The sequence below is a fragment of the Chiloscyllium punctatum genome, chromosome 6 (genome assembly GCF_047496795.1).
Source record: "Chiloscyllium punctatum isolate Juve2018m chromosome 6, sChiPun1.3, whole genome shotgun sequence".
Lineage (NCBI taxonomy): Eukaryota > Metazoa > Chordata > Chondrichthyes > Orectolobiformes > Hemiscylliidae > Chiloscyllium > Chiloscyllium punctatum.
This window is the reverse complement of record NC_092744.1, coordinates 104,033,620-104,049,357: the sequence shown is the minus strand read 5'-3', so window position 1 is coordinate 104,049,357 and position 15,738 is coordinate 104,033,620. Positions and strand designations below refer to the sequence as shown.

General features: G+C 44.8%; 1 non-coding gene across 1 annotated transcript; it reads left to right on the top strand.

Annotated features, from left to right (window-relative positions):
• Positions 1–1,890: 1,890 nt before the first annotated feature.
• Positions 1,891–1,972, top strand: trnas-gcu (transfer RNA serine (anticodon GCU)). The gene has a single exon. It is a non-coding gene; the product is annotated as a tRNA-Ser (tRNA).
• The last annotated feature ends 13,766 nt before the right edge of the window (positions 1,973–15,738 follow it).

Below are 15,738 nucleotides of genomic sequence, written 5' to 3'. Positions count from 1 at the left end.
GCAGATGCTAGAGATCAGAGTCTGGAGTGTGGTGCTGGAAAAGCACAGCAGGTCAGTCAGCATCTGATGAGCAGGAGAATCCACGTTTCAGGCATAAGCCCTTCAACAAGAATAAGGCTTGTGAGTCGGGACTGAGAGATAATTGGAAGGGATTTGGGGATGGGGGGGGATGGGGGAAAGCGGTGGTTGGATGAAGGTGAGGGAGAAGATGAAAGTTCAGAAGGAACAGTGATGTAATGGGTTCAGAGTGCGGTGCCAATTTTGAGGCTTGGGACTTGGGGCAAGGGAAATGAGGAAACTGTTCAAATCCACACTTATCCCGTGAGGTGACAGAGTCACAAAGCGCAATATATGGCGTTCGTCCTCCAGGTATTGGGTGGTTATGGTTTTGCGCTGAAGGAGGCCCAGGACCTGCACACTTTGACGCAGTGGGAGGGGGAGTTGAAGTGTTCAGTCACTGGATGGTGAAGTTGCTGGGAACGGGTGTCCCAAAGATGTTCTCTGAAATGATCTGCAAGAAGGTGTCCTGTCTCCCTACTGTCGAGGAGACCACACTGGATTCAACAGATGCAGTAGATGACATTGTAAGTTGTAGATGAATTTCTAACTGAAGTGGAAGGATCCCTTTGTGCCTTAGACGGAGATGAATGGAGTGGTGTGGGAGCTGCTTTTACCCTTCCTGCGGTGGCAGGGAAATATGCCAGAAGTGGGGTGTGTGTTTATTGGGGGTTGTAGACCTGACAAGGGGTTCGTGGAGAGAATGGCCTTTTCAGAATGCTGAGAGGTGTGTGGAGGGAAATATATACCTGACAGTGGGGTCTGTTTGGAGATTGCAGAAGTGGTGGAGTCTTATATGATTTATGGTGAGTTTGGTGGGATGAAAGTTGAGAACCATGGGATTCTGTCCTTGTTGCGGGAGGGGTGGGGTTTAAGGGCGGTGGTGAGTGAAGTGGAGGAGATGCACTGGCGGGCATCGTCAAACACGTGGGATGGAGACCAACTTGGACTTTCTGCGGTGGAATTGGTCATCCTGGGAAAAAATGCACTAGAGGCGGAGGAATTAGGAATAAGGGATTCTGTTTTTACACGAGGTGGGGTGGGAGGAGGTGTCGTATTGTTAGCTGTGGGAGTCAGTGGGGTTTAATATATGTCTGTAATTGGTCATTCCAAGAAATGGAAGGGAAAGAAGATCCAAGTGAATTTGAGGTCGGGGTGAAAGGTGTTGGTTGGTGAACTGTTCAACCTCCTCGTGGGAGCACAAAAGTGACGCCCAACACATTCAACAATGTAGCAGAGGATCAAGTGGAGAGAGATGCCAGAGTAACTGCGAAACACGGATAATTCCACATATCTGACAAACAGTCAGGCAGGTATAGCTCGGTCACATGTGGGTGCCCATGGCTACCCCTTTGGTTTGGAGGAAGTGGGAGGATTGGAAGGAAAAGTTGTTGAGGGTGAGGACCGGTTCAGCCAGCTGGATGAGGGTGTCGATGGAAGGGTACAAGTTGGGATGGGGCGAGATGAAGAACCAGAGGGTTTGGAGACTTTCGTCATGGCAGATGGATGTGCAGATGGACTGGATTTCCAAGGCGAAGATGACGCGTTGTCGACCAGGGAAACAGAAGTCTTTCGTGAGATTAAGTACATAAGTGGTGTCACAAACGTAGGTGCGAATTTCCTGGACTGGGGAGACAGGAAGGTGTTGACGTAGGAAGAGATGAGTCGGGTCAAACAGGCGCAGGCAGAGACAGCAGGTCTTAGGAAGGAGGTAGAATCGGGCAGTGTGGGGTTCATGGACAATGAGGTTGGAGGCTGTGAATGGGAGATTGGCCAAAGGTGATGAGATTGTGATGGTCTGGGAGATTATGTCATATCCTTCCATGCATGCACGACGAGGTGGCCGAGAGGTTAAGGCGATGGACAGCTAATCCATTGTGTTCTGCACGCGTGGGTTCGAATCCCACTCTCGTCGCTATTTTCGGATTACCATACTGTCGTATTGAAATTGGAACTCCAATGGTTAGTTTGTCTGCATCGACCACATTATAAAACCTCAAAGATTAATTTGAGACTGATGCCTGAACTTAACGAAATGTAGACTGAAAGGGGATAATGAAAAGGAGCGCGATTTTCTTTTCCAAGTCAAGTTGCTGTGAACGTTAATCTTATGAAAGAGATCCAGGGAAATCAAATAACGAGAGATGCGATGTGCATCTTTAATGCTATGGGATTCTTAATGAGTATTTTGTCACATGAAATATGGAGCAGGTTGGGTAGAAGTGATTCATCTTGGTGGTAAGAGCACAGAGAGACACCACAAAATAATAGAGATATTTCAAAAGGTGCAGGGGGTGGGTGTAGCGGCACAGAAAACTGGTGTGAATGCACAGTAGAGAATTGCCGATGTGGGTGCCGTGATTGGCATGGACAGACTTACACATTGATCTCGCCCTTTCCCCCTTGCTCTTGCCATTAATGAAGGCTGGATATAAGACACAGATAAACACAAGATGTGGGAAGCAAGCTCCCTCTCGTTATGCACACACTGGATGCATCACACTGAACTATGAACAACTGGAGAAATCAGCATGTTAACTGCAGGAAGTGAACGTAAACTGTGGATCAATAACCACAGAATGATGCAGCATAAACATCTAAAGTGTCTTTAAACGAATGTCATTAACAGACGTTTCGTTCTAATACCTAACATGGCTTTCATGGGAAACCAAGTCTCACAAACTTGATTGTGTTTTTTGAAGATGTAACAAAGAAGATTGATGAGGGCAGAGTAGAAGATGTGATCTATATGGACTTCATGGAGGACTGATTAGGAAGGTTAGATCTCATGGAATAAAGGGAGAACCAACCACTTAGATACAGAACTAGTTCAAAGGTAGACGACTGAGGGTGCCAGTGGAGCGTTGTTTTTCAGACTGGAGGCCTGTGACCAGTGGAGTGCCACAGTGATCGGTGCTGGGTCCTCGACTTCTTATAATTTACATAAATGATTTGGATATCAGCATAAGAGGTACAGTTAGTAAGTTAGAGATGACACCAAATTTGTAGGTGTCGTGCACAACGAAATGGGTAACCTCAGATTACAACAGGATCTGGCCAGATGGGCCAATGGGCTAAGAAATGGCAGATGGAGTTTAATTCGCATAAATGTAAGGTGCTGCATTTTGGGAAAGCAAATCTTAGCAGGATTTATAAAAATAAGGATAAGGGCTTGGGAATGTTGCTGATGAAAGAGACCTTGGAGTGCAGGTTCATAGCTCGTTGAAAGTGGAGACGCAGGTAGATAGGATAGGGAAGAAGGCGTTTGGCATGCTTTCCTTTATTGTTCAAAGTATTGAGTACAGTAGTTGGGAGGACATGCTGCGGCTGTACAGGGCATTGGTTAGGCCACTGTTGGAATATTGCATGCAATTCTGGTCTCCTGTCTATTGGAAAGATATTGTGAAACTTGAAAGGGTTCAGAAAGGATTTCCAAGGATGTTGCCAGGGTTGGAGGATTTGAGCGTTCGGGGGAGTCTGAACAGGCTGGCGCTGTTTCCACTGGAGCATTGGAGGCTGAGGGCTGACCTTATAGATGTTTACGAAGTTATGAGGGGCATGGATACGATAAATGGACAAAGTATTTCCCTGGAATCGGGGAGTCCAGACTTAGAGGGCATAGGTTTAGTGTGAGAGGGGAAAGATATAAAAGAGACCTAAGGGACAACGTTTTCACACAGACGGTGGTAGGTGTATGGAATGAGCTACCAGAGGATGTGGTGGCTGGTACAATTTCAACATTTAACTGGCTTTTGGATGGGAATATGAAGAGGAAGGGTATGGAGGGATATGGGCTGGGTGTTGGCGGGTGGGACTAGATTGGGTTTGGATATCTGTTCGGCCATGGACAGGTTGGACTGAAGGGTGTATTTCAATGACATCTCTATGACCACATTTCAAGGTGGATGGCAACAATACCAATGTTGTTTTGAAATTTTACACAGCGAACAAGTTCAATTTAAATAATACAAATCACGTTCGCTCACAGGGAATAAAACTGTGATTTCATTACAAGCATTGTCCTTTTTAAGTAGCAGTTACTCAACATGAAAAATAAGATGTAATTTTTATTGAACATCCGTCAATTAACACCATTATCTTACTTCGGATTGACTGCAATATGCACATGCTAAATAAGGTTGAAGAAAGGAAGTATTTTAGTATGATTCGGGGGTGATGAAAAATAATATTAGGTTTTCTTGGTGCGGATATTCCACCAATGGCTCCAGTGGTGGAAATGGTCAGTGAGCAATATTACTATGATGGTATAGAGGTGAGGGAGCTGACAGGGATGGCAGCTCCCACCTCATCTGGAGCAGCGACTGTAGACATGGACCAGGGAGCATTGTGACATCAGACTGGGAGGTCCAACCACACCTGGAGCTGCTTTTATTAACATGGACCGGCAGGGAGCATTGGGACATCAGACTTCGAGATCCAACCTCATTTGGAGCAGCATCTTTTGACATGGACCAGGAAGCTTTGCAAGATCAGTCTCAGAACTCCAACCTCATCTGGAGCAGCTTTTCATGACATGGAGCAGCAGAGAGCATTGGGACATCAGACCGCAAGATCCAATCTCATTTGGAGCAGCTTCATTTGAAATGGAGCAGGGAGCTTTGCGAGATCAGTCTGGGAGCTCCACTCTCACCTCGAGCAGCTTTTAATGACATGGAGCAGCAGGGAGCATTGGGATATCAGAGTGGGAGCTCCAATCTTACTTGCAGCAGCTTCTATTGACATGGAGCAGCAAGGAGCAATGGAACGTCAGGTTGGGAGCTGCAACCTCACCTGGAGCAGCTTGTATATACATGGAAGAGGAGGGAGGATTGGGATATTAGGCTGGGGGAAAGGATATTCAACCAATTTAATCTGAAGTAAAATAAGTCTCAACATCTCAGATGTTAGTTGATTTATGAAGAAGCTGTCGTGGGAAAAACAAAATTCTTTAGATATTGAAGTCAAGTCCTGGAAATATTCAGCTCAGGAACATGCAGTAATATAGAGAGAAATGCGAGTGATGTTTCAGGTCATTGACTTTTCTTTTCTGACCGACTCTACACTGGATTACATCACCAAAAGGACTTCTTCACTCATTTAATGTGACTTATTTCCTGCAAATATGAACAGGTCATTGACGCAATCTAAATATGAAAATTGTCAGAAATGCGATATTGTCATTAGGCTGGGGTTTACCTCGAATTATAGTGGAATTATAGTGGAAACGCAGCAAAATAAGTTGAAATTTCCTCGATCAACAGTGACCTCGTTGAATGGCCGATCAGATTGTGAATGTTAGTTTTATTTGAGGACAACTTGAAGTGAATAATTGATGGTGATTATGTTTGATTTTTGTTCGTATTGGGACTGTTACAGTTATTGCTCATGTCCTTGTTAACACCAAAGGTCTGCAGAGTGTAAAATCTCAGCTGTGCATCAGGCCAGTGTTACAACCATTCGTATACCTGGCTACGGATGAGATGGTTATAGGTTCGAAATGTACTTGGCGCAAGAGCGTTGTGGAGATTCACAGTACATCCAAGCTTTTTTTTTGTTACACTGAGGTGGATAATATTTGGAATTTTCATCTCTACGAACGAAAATTATTTCACTGTCTTCGATAAGATAAACATTACCCGGGACAATCAGAGTTAAAAATCCCACAGCACCAAGTTTCATTGAACAGGCGTATTTGAAAGCAACAGCTTCTTCGACAGATGGTTGACAATTGTTGGACTCTAATCTGGCTTTGCGTGATTTTCAAATTTGTCCACCCCAGTCCAACATCAACACATCCAAGTCAGGGGTACCCTCGACACCACGAACGATCGGTTAAAGTCCAGATGATCTTCCAAAAGATCACGCACGTTGACACATACATCAAGTTTCGGCAGAAAGACACCCACCTGATGAAGGAGCGGCTCTCTGAAAGCTCGTGCTTCCAAATAAACCTGCTGGACTAAGCTCCGATGTTGTGTAATTTTTTACTTTGTCTACCCAACTCAAACACTGCCACTTCCATATCATAGAGAACATCAGGCATGTCCCAGCGCTGTCAGAGAAAACAATCCTGAAATAGCAACGCACATTGTTCATAGGTACGTTTCATTTTCAGATACCAACCCATTCAATCGCTGCAGCTTCTGTGTATGAAAAGCACAGAAAGAAAATAGCTGAGACTCAGTTTTGACAGTATTTGAAACTCTTTGGGAAGTGGACTCAGAGGAGAATGAAGTATGAACTGTCCAACTGCGCAGAGAGGAGGAAGGCACTTTTCCCTTCTTTCAAGGGCTCGGGTATTGACTGATGTAAGGCATTAAACAGATTCCTGATACAGTTGATCTCTCTGCTTCAGGAACAAGAAGTCCTGATTTTCTGAACGGTAATGAAACCCAGGCCACTCAGTTAAGGCGCCGAATACGAACAACTAGGCCACCAGGGATGAGGGCAGAAACTGTTGCACCGTTTCCTCATAACACAGTTTTTTAAAATTATATCACTGCAGATATGTTTCCCCTCAAAAATGAATGAATAATCAAGTGTTTACAGCACAGAAATGGGTCCCATCGTTTCCCTTCCCAGCACCTGGTCTGTAACCTTGTAAACTCTGATGTTTCACGTGTTCATCTCAATGCTAATTACCCTGGAACGTTTTAATCTTGTAAGATGCAATAAATGGGATTGAGGTTTGAGATGGGAAAAATATGTTCACACCCATTCGGGGAACTGAAGCCCATTTTTACGCACAGAATGAGGCACGCAGGCACATTTCCCCAAGAGTGAAACAGGCCTCGGGAGAAAACGAACAAAAAGTAAGATTTCGCCAGCTTAGCTGATATTGTCCAATTTCAGACTTCAACACCAGTGTCTGGTTACAGCCAAGAAAGGAACCATCCAGCCTCTCACGTCCCAGTGTTCCTTGCCCATTGTTTCCCCATTACTCTGTAGTTTATACTGTCTCACCACGTTCTTGCAGTAAAACTAGATCGGTGCTCACGCCCGCTATTTCCTGTCCTGTTGAACGGTTTTCCTCAAGTTCTTGGACTGACAAACAGGAATGGGTTATTTCAAACATTCTTCTCGTTTACAAGGCCAGTGTTATCACCACTGAACCAGCACATTGCCAGCTCAGAGGTAAGGTCTCATACATTAGAAACTTTAAGGCAACAGATGATTGCTTAGCGTCAGTGTTATAAGCCAAACAACAAGACTGGAATAGATCCGAGGGCATCATGCACAGAAGGATGAGAGAATAGAATGATGAATCTCATGGTGTCCAGGGTGGTGTTAACAGAAAACTTCCCTGGTAGTATAGTGATGAGGATTCAATGCTTTCACTGTCATGGCATGTTAAATGTTAACATTTACAGTAATCGATGTGAAATACTGCCAGATCCTTCGAAGCAGAATGATGTTGTGCAGCAGTCAGAACTGCTTCCCTGTATGTTATAGTTCTGCATCAGCAACGTCAGCTGCAAGTGCCTCACGTTCAATCAGTTTGAATGAAGAACGGAGGGGGCGTCACTAAAATGGAAGGGGAATGGTGGTTTGTGAGAGTTAGCTACATGCCTCGTGGAGCCAGGTTCAATGTCGATACTGAATATTGGTTTTCCTGTTTACCTTGGTATACTGATCACTCCGGATCAATTATCCATATTATCTGCCATTTGTGATGTTCTTTGTTCATTTCACCTCGGTTCAGTGCTCCCGGGGGACCATGCTTTTTAAAAATTTGGCACGTTTTACCCAGGTCGGTTTTGCAGCTTCATATTAAGGCCAACAATTTTAGGAACAGAAAGACAACATTCAGGCCATCAAGTCTGCTCCGCTATTGAATGGTTTCATATCTGATCGGATAACCTTGAAGTGCACTTTCTTTCCTGTACCCGTAACGCTTGATGTCTGTGCGGTTTGAAGATCTGGTGATCTCAGCCTCATTACACCTAATGACACTTACTCAACAGCCTTCTGCTACAAGCAATTCCACAGATCCAGAACTGTCTGAGATATGCAAAGCTTCCTCACCTCTGTTTTAATTGTGAGATCCGCATTCTAATAGGAAGTTATAAATCAAACAACACCAGGTCATAGTCTAATAGGTTTAATTGGAAGCATTAGCTTGTGAAGAGCTGCTCCTCTATCAGGTGTTCGTGGAGTACACAGTTATAAGAAACAGAACTTATAGCAAAAGTTTACAGTGTGATGTAATTGAAATTATGCATTGAAAAATATCTTGATTGATTGTTAAATCTTCTATCTTTTAGAATGACCATGTTAGCTTCACTTCTTTCTTATGTAATTTGCAAAACTTTATTTGAAAGTCACATTCTCAGGTGAACTTTAACAAATAGTGTCAGCCCCGACAATATTTTGAAGGTGTTAGTCCCTGTGTGCTGTGTCCGTGCCATAATGTTTAGGCTGACGCTAATCTCCGCACAATGGTTAGCACTGCTGCTTCACAGCGCCAGAGACCCAGGTTTAATTCCCGCCTAAGGCGACTGACTGTGTGGAGTTTGCGCATTCTCCCAGTGTCTGTGTGGGTGTGCTCCGGTTTGCCCCCACAGTCCAAAAATGTGCAGGTTAGGTGAAGTGGCCATATTAAATTGCCCGTAGTGTTAGGTGCAGGGGAATGGATCTGCGTGGGTTGTGCTTTGGTGGGTTGGTGTGGCCTGTTGAACCGAAGGGCCTGTTTCCAAACTGTAAGTAATCTAATCTAAAAAAAACACGCTGCAGGCAAGGATGTTTTGAGGCATGGTACATTGGTGAAACCAGCAAAGGGTACAGCAACAGATGAATGGAACTGCACATCAATCACAGACAGTTGTGCCCCTTCCCAGCTGGAGAGCACTTCCGTGGTCCAGGACATTCGACCTCAGACCTTCAGGTGACAATCCTCCAAGGCGGACTTCGACACAGGCAGCAGCTAAATGTGCCTTAGCAGAGGCTATGAGCAAATTTCGGAACCAATGTTGATGACCTCAACTGCGACCTTGGGTTCATGTCACAGTACAGGTGATCCCATTGCCCTATCTCCACACAGCGACCCTCCTACACATACACACACGGTCGCATATATACGAATGTGGGGTGAATTTGTACTTGCAGAGTTACATTGCACTTTGGTCAAAAACTGCATGAATCCATGTCAGTCTCTGGTAACTCATTTTATAAAATTAGAATCAGTCTAAACATTACGGAACAGACAAAAGCACACTGGGACTGACACCAATTCTTCAAGCACACCTGAGAATGTAACTTTAAAATAAAGAGTTTGGCACTTTACAAATGAAAGAAGTGAAGCTAACATGGTTATTCTAACAGATGTGAAACTTAGCATAAATGAAGGTATTGTTCAATGTACACTTTCAGTTCCATCACACTGTAAACTTGCGCTTTAAATTCTGTGTCTTTCAACTGTGTATTCCACAACCACCTGATGAATGAGCAGCAGTCCGAAAGCTAGTATTTCCAATTTAACCTGCTGGACTATAACCTCGTGTTCTGTGATTTTCAAATTTGCATACCCTAGTCCAAAACCTGCATCTCCAAGTCATTCGATCCAAGGCATTCTGGTCACAGAACCAATCTTTGGTCATTCAACTTATCAAATCCTTGAAAAAAACTGAATGTCTCAGTACGCATTATTTTTTGTCGTACTGAGTCTGAGCAGGCAAAGGCAACTGATTTCAACGTTTATTTCCATTTGAACTCATCTCCGATATGAAATTCTCCCTGGCTCTGACAGCACTGATATCTTTGCTATTTTGTAATGTCAAGAATTCATGTTCAATTTACGACTTTCAAGCGGAACAACAAATATTTTCCCCTGACTGGAAATCAACGTTGGGAAATAGCAGTGAGACAGCTGAATTTGAACACATTCGCACCAAGGAAGAGATATACAAAGTTTACAAATTTTCTTGGTGACTTTGTTTTTGCCTTATTGGTTCAGTTGAAAATTGACAGTCATTGAGTTTTTAAAAGCATGGCGAGAGGCCCTTCAGCCTATTGCATCATTATCAGTCATCAAACATCTGGCTTGTAAACACAGTTTCCCGCACGTGACTGATCGCCTGGTGTGTTCTAACATTTCAAGTCTTCAATTAAATTGTTATTCAATTTCTTAATTGCATAAGTGGAACAAAAACACCTCTGTGAACTAACAGTTCTGAGAGTGAAACTCTTTCTCAGATCCGTTTGTCAGTTTTCCTCAAGATGCTGTGGAAAATCTTTCTGTACTCACATCGGAAGTGGTTTACCCTGTTTCTTCTTCAGCTCTCTTCTTCTTTCTATTAAATGGTTTAGATTCCAAATACAGACACACGGTGCAGGTTGCAGAAGTCACGTGTTTGTACTTCCACTGACACTGTCTCGCCGGGAGCTGCAGGCGTTCCCCACGCTGATTCAGACAGCACTGTCCTTCCTGTGACATGCCCCATGAAAAATGGAAGGACAGGCATTAATAATCCGCGCTTTAGATATTAGCGACAGTTTTAAAACATTTGCACTGCCCCAGAGAGGAATTGAGCTCGTATCTCCCACATAACATGCGGCGACACGAACCACTATACTACCGAGGACAACAGTTTCAAAGGAGACCCCTCAGCCCGTTGTGACTCCATTTGTCAAAAACAACTGCTTAACGACTCGAATCGTTTAGCCCATAGCCTTATAGTATTGGCAGAACATATTCACATCTGAATATTTCTTCAGTTTCTCAGGGTTCCTGCCTCCCTGACCCTAACAGACACAGTGTTGCAAATTCCAACACCCGCCGGCCTATAACGCTTTTCCACACATCTACTTAAACCTTTATGTCTTTCTCATTAAATTTCTGCCCCCCTGTGATCGATCTCTCCGTCGATGGGAAACGTTACTTTCAGTCTACCTTATCCACACCCCTCATTATTTTGTACATCTGAACCCTGCCCTCTCACAAATGTCTCTGCACCGTGACAATCAATCCCAGTCTATCCTGTCTCTCTTCATGACCAAATCTCTTCAGTCTAGACACTATCCGAGTGAATCTCTTCTGCAGCTTTCCCAGTGTGATCACATCCCTGGACTTACGTGAACTGCAGACAATTGTCGAGGTAGAGTCAAATGAACCTTTTTTTAACATTCTGCACCAGCATGCAGTGTGGCTCTGCAGCATATATTGCCTAGCGGTCTGGAGTCACATGGAGGCCAGCATGGACAGCTGATTTTTTCCCTCAAGGCCTTTAGTGAAACCGATGGGCTTTTCAGACAACGGGTTTAGCGTATTCTTAATTGGAGGTATTTCTTGCATTTATATTCTAGCACCGGCGTGGTGTGGTGAGAATTCAACCCGTCTCACCAGAATGTGACCTGGCCTTTTGTGTTAACAACCCAGCGATAATACCAGTAGGCGATTGCAGAAAGCAGTCATGGCTGATCTTTTCCAATAGAGCCTCTTTTCCCCAATTATTCTCTGTGTCCGTTTATTGAGCCTCACGCTCCAATAATCTCTGGTCCATTTCAGTAAAAGCTGCGAAAGAGAATTGATCTCACAGCCACGATATCCAAACGGATCGAATGATTTGAAGTTGTCAATGAAGAGATTGGGGCATGGTCGCCCAGCAACAGTGAGTTCAACGGCACAGACTGGATGGTTTCAACGTGAAATTGTATGTTAGATTGTGCAATGCCTCAGTCAAATGGGACGAGGGACGGAAAAGAGAGTGAGGGCGAGTGGGAGGGAGGGACATCTTCGAGAACTATTGGGTTTAAATCCTGATACATGAAACGCTGAACTATCAGAGAACGACATTCGATGGAAAACAAATCATCACCTCGGAGAACATTATTCTGTAAAAACGAGTTATTTCTTACCGAGTTTCATCAAAAGTAAAACTTTGAGAGAACTGACCGCTATGATGTGGATTCAATGCGAAGTTGCGGCAATCACAATGCCGAAAACGAAATACTAAATGGTTCCAGCACTCCACAGACCACACTTGCAAACTGCAGCCAGTATGGTAGCAGAGGAAATGTCAGGAAGAATACACAATATCAGGACTTAGCGACAGGCATGTGGCAACTCAGAATGGGCTGAATTTTTAACTTTAACGCCCCCAGAGTCTGTGGAGATTCCATAATGAGAGTATTGGAGAATGGGATTAATGAAACTCTCCAAACTCATGTGACAGATCAGGACATTGTTGAAACGTATGCTTCAATCGCATCATAGTTTAACATTGGCCACTTCATCACTTTGCCCACACAAGGCAGTACCTACTGCTTCACGCAATCAGACTTAATTCCAGTTCCAGACCCGATATTAGGGAAACTGGGTGAAGCAGCCACGAAGATCCAATTGGAAGTTGGGATGGAATGACGGGAGAGCGGCGTGTGTTTTTCAAGGTTGGGACTGGTCCTGGTCAAAAGCGGGGCGAAAGGGAATACTTGCCCACATTTATAATATTATAGCCATAAGCAGTACATGTTGCTGATACAGACAACAGGCGTATCTAAATCGTGTTGAATCTTTAACTTTGGAGTATCAATGTTCGAAATTTCATGTTCCTATTTGGATCAGTGTTCGTGACATTGGCAGTAGCAGCTGCTTATGTTTGCATCAGCTCAGGATCAGCTTGTTGCTCCCAGTAAATACTGCAACCTGGAGAAGGTGGTGTTGTGATTATATAATAAACGAGTCATTCTTGGGCACTCAGACACGGAACTTGTAATGTTAAAGTTCGACGATTAAAACCTGGAATGGAAGCCTGACCTCAGGAACTTTGAACATGCCTTTAATTTCCTGCAATCTTAATCATACATGTCGCTTATACAGGGGATGCTACCATCTTTACCCAATCCTGCCTATTTGTGACTCCAGGTGCAGAACAATTTGGCTGACCCTTAATCCGAGAATGCCGACACTTTGGTAGGCTTGCCATTCGGCCCATTCCAGTCGACACCATCCCTCCGAAACACATCCTATCAGACGTGGCCACACTCCATAACTATTCCGTTCCTCTTCATTTCCCAAGGCTGATCCCAGTACCCCGCACACCTTCAGACTGTGGGAGGAAACTCACACAAGCAAAGAGAGACTGTGCAAACTGCAAATAATCACACAAGACAGGGATCGAATCCATGCCTCTCATGCAGCGAGGCAGCAGCGAATCAGGATGAACAACAAATGCTGTCCTGACCAGCGACATCCACACCCTGTTGGTATATCAGGAAGAATAAAAACATATTCACCACATGGACAACGGGACTTACGTCTGTGTGGACATGATTTGAACCAATCGTTCACCCTGTGTAGATACAAAGACACCGATATCACAGAGAAACCAGCGCAATGCGGGATTCAATTACCTGCTGCAGTTGAAACTCATTTACTCAGTCAAACTATGGACAGACTGTTAAACAGTCCCGTGTGTGGGAAAGGCTCAATGAGCAATAAAAACTCCAGAGTAACCAGCAAGATTACATATCCCAGAAAGAGATCAATTAAACTGTCGATGCTGCTGTTAATCCAAACCAGCTTCCAGTTTCATAGCGTCAAAGTCATAGACTCACGCAGCATGAAAACAGGTCTTTTACTCCTATCAGTTCATACTGTACATAATGCCAAACTAAACGAGTCGCATCTGACGGCTCCTATAATTGCTGAGTGTTACTAATGCCCTTGGAATATTACTACTTTATTGTTAATATGAATGTCCAGATATAATTCTATGGACAGCAGTTCAAATCCTGGCATGGCAGATGCTGGAATGTTATTTCAATAAATACCAAGAGTTGAAGAGTCTAATGATGATGTTGAATCAGTTGTTGTAGATCTGATTCTCTAATGCCTGATAGGGAAGGAAACTGCCATACTTATCTGGTCTGGCTGGTATGTGACTCCAGATCCATAATATCGTGGTTTATTCTGAACTGCACCTAAAGCATTTACCCGCTCGTCTTGAATTGCCCCTCCTTGGAGAAAAGACAGTTGCAGTTAACTCTGTCCGAACTCTCAATAACTAATAAATTTCTATCAGGTCACCTTTCAACCTCCAGTGCTCAAGTGAAAATATTCTCAGCCTATCCAGCCTTTTGTTATAAGTCGAAACTTCCCAACGATCAATACGCTGGTTTACCACTTCCAAACCTACTCCAGCTGAATAATTTCCTTGCTATTAGTGGGCGACAAGAACTGGACGCAGTATTCCAGAAGAGGCCTCACACAATGTCCTATTCAACAGCAATGTAACGTAGCAGCCCCGACGCTCAAAGGACTGTGCAACCGCGAAGGTGGAGAAATAAACGGGAGGACTGGGTCTGGGAAGAATTCAGCTGAGCGTGCAAGAGGTGGATAGAGTTGGGGTTAAAGGTGATAGGTCGGAGAAGAGGTTGAAGAGGACAGGTAGTAAGGAAGATAGACAGGTGGGACAGGTCAGCAGGATGGCGCCACGCTAGAAAGTTGGAACTCGGATAAGGTGGGCGTGGGGAGATAAGGAAACTGGTGAAGACCACGTTGATGCCCTGAGATTGAAAGGTTCCGAACTGGAAGATGAGGCATCTGGTGGTGGTGAGGGAATGGCGGTGGAGTAGGCCCAGGAACTGCTTGTCCTCGGGAGAGCCGGGGGGTGGGGCGGGAGTTGTTGATGTTTTTGGTCATGGGGCATTGGGGTCGAATGTTGCGGGTGCCCTGGAAATGTTCTCTGAAGCGCTCTGCGAGAAGGTGTATGTTGGCCCCAATGTAGAGGAGACCGCATCGGAGCTACAGATGCAATACATTACACGTGTGGAAGTGCACATGCACATCTGATGGATGTGGAAGGCTCATTGGAGCCTTGGAAGGATGTGAGGGGGAAGATGTGTGTGCAGGTTTTGCAATTCCTGCGGTGGCAGCGGAAGGTGTCGCGAGTGGCGGGTGGGTCATTGGAGGGCGTGGACTTGACTAGGTAGTCGTGGACGAAACAGTCTTTGTGAAAAGTGGATAGGGGTGGGGAGGGAAATATATCCCTCGAGGTCAGTGTTGCTGACACCCTTTACAAACCCACTGATTCCCACAGCTATCTGGATTTTACCTCCTCCCACCCCACCTCTTGCACAAATGTTACCCTGTATTCCAAATTCCTCCACCTCAATCGCATCTGCTCCTAAAGGTTCAGTTCCATCACAGAACACACCAGAGAGCCTTCATGTTTAAAGACCGGAACTTCCCCTCCTATGTGGTTGAAGATGCCCTCCAACGCATCTCATCCATGTCCCGTACATCCACCCACAAACCCCACACCTCCAATCACAATAAGGACAGAACCCCCGGCCCTCACCTTCTATCCCACCAACCTCTGCATAAATTACACCATCCTCTGACAGTTTCGCCACCTCTAAACAGATCCCACCACCAGGGATATGTTCCCCTCCCCACCCCTCTCCACATTCTGCCAAGACCATTCGCTCTGTGACTATCTCGTCAAGTCCACGCCATTCAATGACCAACACTTCCCTCCTGGCACCTTCCCCTGTCACTGCAGGAATTGCAATGCCTGCATTCGCATCTACCTCCTCATCTCTGTACAAGGCTCTAATGGAGGCCTCCACATACATCAAAGTTTCTCCTGCACTTCCACACATGTCATTTCTTGTATACGTTCCTCCCGGTGCGTTCTCCTCTTAGTTGGAGAGAGGAGACGTGTTCTCACAGGGCACGTCAGA